Source organism: Schistocerca piceifrons, chromosome 1 (genome assembly GCF_021461385.2).
Source record: "Schistocerca piceifrons isolate TAMUIC-IGC-003096 chromosome 1, iqSchPice1.1, whole genome shotgun sequence".
NCBI classification, from domain to species: domain Eukaryota; kingdom Metazoa; phylum Arthropoda; class Insecta; order Orthoptera; family Acrididae; genus Schistocerca; species Schistocerca piceifrons.
The window spans coordinates 119,969,384-119,975,588 of record NC_060138.1 but is presented as its reverse complement, the minus strand read 5'-3'; the positions used below and the strand labels follow the sequence as shown (position 1 = coordinate 119,975,588).

Below are 6,205 nucleotides of genomic sequence, written 5' to 3'. Positions count from 1 at the left end.
TGCCTTTCGCAGGCAAGCGCTCTACCAACTGAGCCACCCGAGCACGACTCACTCACCAGGAACTTTGAATGAATTTTGTTTTGCATTCGTATTCTGGATATTGAACAAAAAACGTGTTTAACTTGGACAAAAGTATGTGTAGGTGAACAGAATATACAAGTGTTAATTCAAAATGATTCGTGCGATTTCATAGAAATTTGGTGTAGCAATTATGAATTTTATAGCAATTATAGGCGGAATAGAAGTTTTAGAAAAAAGCAAGGGGACCACAGTCACACTGAACATTTCACCTCACCATTCACACTACATACTTTTGATGTTAGTTTTCAGCATTTGCATGTATTAAAATTCTCTTTTCTTCCTTGTCTCGACTTTTTCTCTTACAAACTTTGATCGTAATTAATGGTGCATGACTAATGATCTCCGTTTTCTGGTTTTCTGACGCAGTATTTGTCATGCATTTTGGACTATATGGGCTAGACAAGTTTGGTAATACCACAGGTGTTCTTGTTGCTCACGAAAGTCCGTCTGCATCAACGATTTGGTCTCGTGGCTGCTCGGCTTCCGAGAAACTGTGGTGTCTTTGATGTGCGAATGGTACCGCTTGCTTGCGGTATCCTTGCTGCCCAGTATTCAGAAAATGATACATTTTCAAGCTTGGTGTACTCTAGAATGATATTTTCACTCTGCAGCGGAGTGTGCGCTGATATGAAACTTCCTGGCAGATTAAAACTTTGTGCCGGACCGAGACTCGAACTCGGGACCTTTGCCTTTCACGGGCAAGTGCTCTACCAACTGAGCTACCCAAGCACGACTCACTCCCCGTCCTCACAGCTTTACTTCTGCCAGTACCTCGTCTTCTACCTTCCAAACTTTACAGAAGCTCTCCTGCGAACCTTGCAGAACTAGCACTCCTGAAAGAAAGGATATTGCGGAGACATGGCTTAGCCACAGCCTGGGGGATGTTTCCAGAATGAGATTTTCACTCTGCATCGAAGTGTGCGCTGATATGAAACTTCCTGGCAGATTAAAACTGTTTGCCGGACCGAGACTCGAACTTGGGACCTTTGCCTTTCGCGGTGTACTCTGTCAGACACTGTGACATGCGATGCACGTGAGGAAATAGAGTTATCCAGATCTTTCAGGCGATGAAGCAATGTGCAGATCGCACAAATGAACTACAGGAACTCATTGTTGCAAATCAGGAAAGAGAACGAAAAGTCACTTTATACTCTCACTATGTTAAACTAGAACATATCAGGTGACATCTCGATTCTGACACAAACAGAACAACGCATTACTACAATTCTTTATTCCGAAAAGTGGGTTCAAAGAGTATCCCAGCATAATATACTGTAGTTCTTTGAGAAAAATACGTCGTGAGTGTACAGTTAGGAAATAGCAGAGCGTCAGCTCTGCTTGAAAGGAATGCAGATATTAAAATTTATTATTTTGTTATTGTGAAGATTGAAAGAGCTTTCGTTAAAAAATAAAAGATGCAGATGTGAGAATTAAACTTGATTATTTATTTTTTATTTCAAAGTATTCTCGGTAAGGTAAATAATCAATGTTAAGGCAGTGAAAGTTATTTTTTTCAAAAAATTGTCATGTTGTGAAATGGAAGCCTGTGACATTATAAACATTCATATGATAATTCATCATACCAAGATTGCCTAATTATTGCAAATATTCACATTACCAGTTTCAGGAAATTACTGCCATCTGCAGTTTCGTCAAAATATATAGACTCTAGTTATCTGCATACTGAAAACAAACATGGTATACATTTATAAAGAACATATGCATCATGCTGCCACATGATGGAAGAGACTAACTGTAGACTGATTATCACGTCTGAAGAGAAAAATAGTTTGCGAATATTTGTAGCATTTCAGTGATTTTGACGTAGTGAATTAATATGTTAGGGGAAGAAGTTGAAAACAAATTTGCCTCATTCCTTGAATGGGAACTGTTTTAAGTACAAGTAAAGACTCGATCAAGTTCGAATGTAGGCATATGCCAGTGTTGCAGCACAGAAATTTGTTAATTTAGAGAAAGTGTAGAAAGGCACAGATATCATAAAAAATGTTTTAAGAATTTCGATGGTATTTAATAATGAGGTTAGTGTTACTTAGCAAGCATGCTGTTAGTTCTTATGACAAGCCACACTGAGTGGCCGGACACAGCATTTAAAGAAACAATTAATATCCACAAGTCAAACAAATTACATCAGGGGGTCACTGGCAGAAGAGGTTGGCAAACAAGGAAGTGGCACCTTTCACATGTATATGCCACACTAATACTCAGAACACAAGCATTTACATAAAAAGTGCCCAAATTCAGTCTACAAATTGATTTCCTGTATTTCACTATGACTGGTTTCAGGCAACTGACCATCTTCAAAGTTCTTATAAAAAATTATTTCGTAATTACAACTGGTTCAAGCTGCAAATGGTTTGTAGTTTAAGTTTGTAAAGCTTCAGGATTCTTAAGAAAGTAGTTACAATACAAATTTGTGTGACATACCTTTCTTTTACAGTTACAGAGTAACCTGTCGAATATGGAACTGAAAGTTCACTGTCATAATTAGCCATACACCAGATTGCTGTGGTCTAATAAATAAATTTTTAAGAATCCTGGCTGGTGCAACACCTATAACACTGAAAAGCCCCTACCCCAATTCGTAGAGAGTGGATTCACGTAATTAATAAGACTTGCTCCTAACAATAATATGAGACTATTGATGTGCAATTTAAGAGTATTAACATTTTTAAAAAGAAATTTATGAAACAATAATGCACAATATCCTCTGTGACAGCCCTCAGCACACTGGTGGCGGTGAACTGGACGTGGAAGGGGAGACTTCAGTGTGACATTTCGTTAGGCCTGTAGCAGTATTTCCCTATATTTACCAAAAAAAAGAGGAAGAAAAGACAACTTTTGAATTTTATAGGTTACTTTTAAAGTTTGTAATGATAGTAATGCATTGTTTTTTATTTGTCATACTTAGGAAGATTCTAATGTATGAAATATTTTAATCTATAGAGGGCACTCTTGAACACTAATAGCACAACGATCGCCAAATGAAAGGAGGAGAAGATTTTTTTTGAATGTTTTAAAACTCTTTTGAAGGTTTTAATAGTAATAATGACCGCCCCAGATAGCTGAGTGGTCAGCGTGACAGACTGTCAATCCTAAGGGCCCGGGTTCGATTCCTGGCTGGGTCAGAGATTTTCTCCGTTCAGGGACTGGGTGTTGTGTTGTCCTAATCATCATCATTTCATCCCCATCGACGCGCACATCGCCGAAGTGGCGTCAAATCGAAAGACCTGCACCAGGCGAACGGTCTACCTGATGGGAGGCCCTAGCCACACAACATTTTCATAGTAATATTGTCCTTATCACTCTTTCATTTGTTACATTGAGAAACAACTTTTATGTGTTACAAAGACTGACGCACTCACTGACTCATCATGGCCCAGCTCTCACCACTGACGATAGAAGCCTGGAATTTGGAGAGAGTGTTGATCTTATACTGTATACTGTTTGTTTAATAAGGGATTGTTCGAAATTCCACTCTTAAGGGAGTGAAAATAGGGGAAAAATGATTTTTTGAAAATACATCACTATTAAGGCAATTTTGAAGTAAGACCTATGAGAACTTGTATTTGGTTCTTCCATCAGAAATAAAGAAATAAGTTCAACAGCACTTCTGGTAATTCAACCACTAAGGGGAACAATAGTGGGTGACAGCTTTTTTGGAAATAAATCGTTACTAATGACCTAATAAAGCGTTTTTAGATCTACATATATGAAAATTGATGTTTAAGTACTCTCTTAGAAATAAAAAAAATATGTCTTTCAATTTTTTGGGTATTCAACCCTTAAGGGGGTGAAATGAAGGATGAAAATTTTTATGAATATATTTATTATACTATATTAAAACATTTTTAAAACTAAATCTATGAAAATTTGTATATGACTTCTAAATAAATGTTTGTGTGAAGGGATGAACGTTTCTACAGAAATATCACCAAAAGAAGTCAAAAGGCAGGATTAACAATGATTTACCACTCTAGCTGGCAGAACCACTCTTTAGTCATAAGTATAATCGGAAAAGATCGTACGTCTATGGCCTTAATTAGGCTGCAAAGTTTAGAAGATGTTACAATTTATAAACAGCAATAAAATTCGATTAAATGAAAAAAAAAGCTTTTTGTAGATTATATAGTGAATGAGAGAAGTGGGTGCTAAGCTAGTCATATAAAATATTAAAAATTACATAATTTTTTATGAAGTCCTTTTAAAATGTTTTAATGCTATTAAATTTAACATCAGTGTTTCATACTATATTTAGGAGCAATTCTTATGAAATACCTGAGTCCACTTTGTACAGAGGGCACTTTTCAGCACTGTAGATGTAGCAACAATAGGTTCTTAAAAATTTATTTATATAGCTGCAGCTAGCTAGTATATAGCTACTTACGATAGTGAACCTTCACTTCCATATTCGACAAGCTACTCTGTAACAAATGGATTGCTGCACAAATTTGTATTATCACTAATTTCTTAAGAAACTTTAAAGTTTATAAACTTAAGTTATCATCCATTTGTTATCTGAATGAAATGCAATTATAAGATACATTTTTGTAATAAATCTGAAGATGTTCAGCTGCCTGGAAAGTGGTCATTTTGAAATAAACAAAAGCGATCTGTAAAATAAATGTACTCACTTTTTTATAAGAAGCGATCATGGAAACCTTATGACGATGAGTACATCTAGTTTTGTTGAGCATTTATACCACTTTCATTGATAGAGTCAGTACGACTCTCTTTTCTCGTCAGCTCTCCTTTTGCAAAACGTTTCTAACATCGATTTGGTTGCAACATTGGAAAATTCATGGCAACAGACTTCTGTTTCTCACTTGCTGCCTATTTTAATGAAACACTGCTTGTTTTCCTCAGGTTGGTCGAGATTAGCCACTGTGTCCAGATGAGAGATCTGAGAGAGGTAATTGACAAATGCTGCCAGCCCCAACATCCACACATATGTTGCGTGTATCATGCCACAGAGAGGCAGATCTCTGTTGTACTTTTTCTGTTTTTGTTACTTTTCAGCTGCTTTAAAAACCAGAAATGTAACATAATTTGGAAATGTAAATGTAAAAGGATAATTGAGTGTTCAAAAAGAATACAAATAGAGAATAGGCCACCATCATGATTGGGGTGAATACCTCAGAACAATTTCTTTGAGTTGTGATTCCTAGAATTATGTTAGTAAGTAGATGAAAATAGGCAATACAGCCCTACAGGGTGGGGCAATCAGCAATTTCGCCAAGTACCACTGATCTTTTTTCCACCTAAATCAACCATCCTGACCTCCTTCAAAAAACAAAATTAACCCTATATAGTGAACAAAGTTAATAACAAAACAGAAAGTTATTAGTTTTAACAGAATATAAAATAATTTGAAAATCAATTATTTATAAATTTTTTAAGTGAATATAATAAATGATTGGAAATCTGTTAAATAATAAGTTTTAACTGAATAAAAAATTTTCTATGTATAAGGTTTCAGATTTTGCGAATAAAGGGATAAAAATATTTATAAATAAAAAAAATATTTGCTGTAAGTAAATAGATTTATTTCTTAAGCAGCTCAACAATTCTAATTATTTGAAAATAATTTAATGAATTAGAATTCAATTTTTTGAATAATATTTCTGGTAGAAATTTATACTGAGCAAAATAACGAGTTTTAACGACATTGCCAACGATACATAAGAAATTATTTAATGAATTGAATTTTAAGTTATGTAGAAGGAAATATTAAACGAAAATACACAGGAATAAAAAATACAAAAAGTTTCATGAAGTAGAATTTTCAAACTAGAAAATATAAATCTGATAAAAATATAAATTTAATTTTAAAAGTCTGATATTTTTTCATCTTTAAAAGCATAATAAATTTTTTATTTTACAAATTAGCACTCGCAAATCTAATATTCATGTATTCATGACTTATATAAACTCAGTTTATACATTTTTAAAATTATACATTAGCTCTCACACATATGTGGTATTCAAATATTCACAACATTTATAACCTAGATTTTTCCATTTTTAAAAAAATTTCAAATTTTTTATTTTTTATTTTTATTTTAAACTATTAAATTTTCAGTTTTACATTTAGAAATATAATAAG

At 34.2% G+C, this 6,205-nt stretch overlaps 1 non-coding gene across 1 annotated transcript; it reads right to left on the bottom strand.

The window, feature by feature from the left end:
* Positions 1-736: 736 nt before the first annotated feature.
* On the bottom strand, positions 737-811 carry Trnas-uga. The gene has a single exon. It is a non-coding gene; the product is annotated as a tRNA-Ser (tRNA).
* Positions 812-6,205: the final 5,394 nt, after the last annotated feature.